This window comes from Chiloscyllium plagiosum, unplaced genomic scaffold (genome assembly GCF_037043375.1).
Source record: "Chiloscyllium plagiosum isolate Xiang-an unplaced genomic scaffold, Cpla_swu_hap1 HiC_scaffold_10, whole genome shotgun sequence".
In the NCBI taxonomy this organism is placed as follows: Eukaryota; Metazoa; Chordata; class Chondrichthyes; order Orectolobiformes; family Hemiscylliidae; genus Chiloscyllium; species Chiloscyllium plagiosum.
The window spans coordinates 13,281,112-13,281,412 of NW_028270148.1; positions in this window are offsets into that span (position 1 = coordinate 13,281,112).

Below are 301 nucleotides of genomic sequence, written 5' to 3' on the forward strand. Positions count from 1 at the left end.
GCGCACTCTACCCCGGAAAGCTTCCCACACGCAGTTGGGCATGGCGGGAGTTGTAGTTCTCGCCTGCCGGGCGCGCATACAGATCCTGAGGAAAAGAACTACATTACCCGGAGAGCCTTGCGTCGGCTGCCAGGTGCTGTTGGAGGACAGGGTACAGGTGAGGGAGAGAGAGAACAAACCTGGGCAAAGAGCTTGAGTAGTGAAAGCAGGCCCAAAGCTTTCACATTCTTCAAAGAGTATATGTAAAGTAGACATCAATGTCCACATACAGTATGAGTCCACACAAGTAATAAAACAAGTT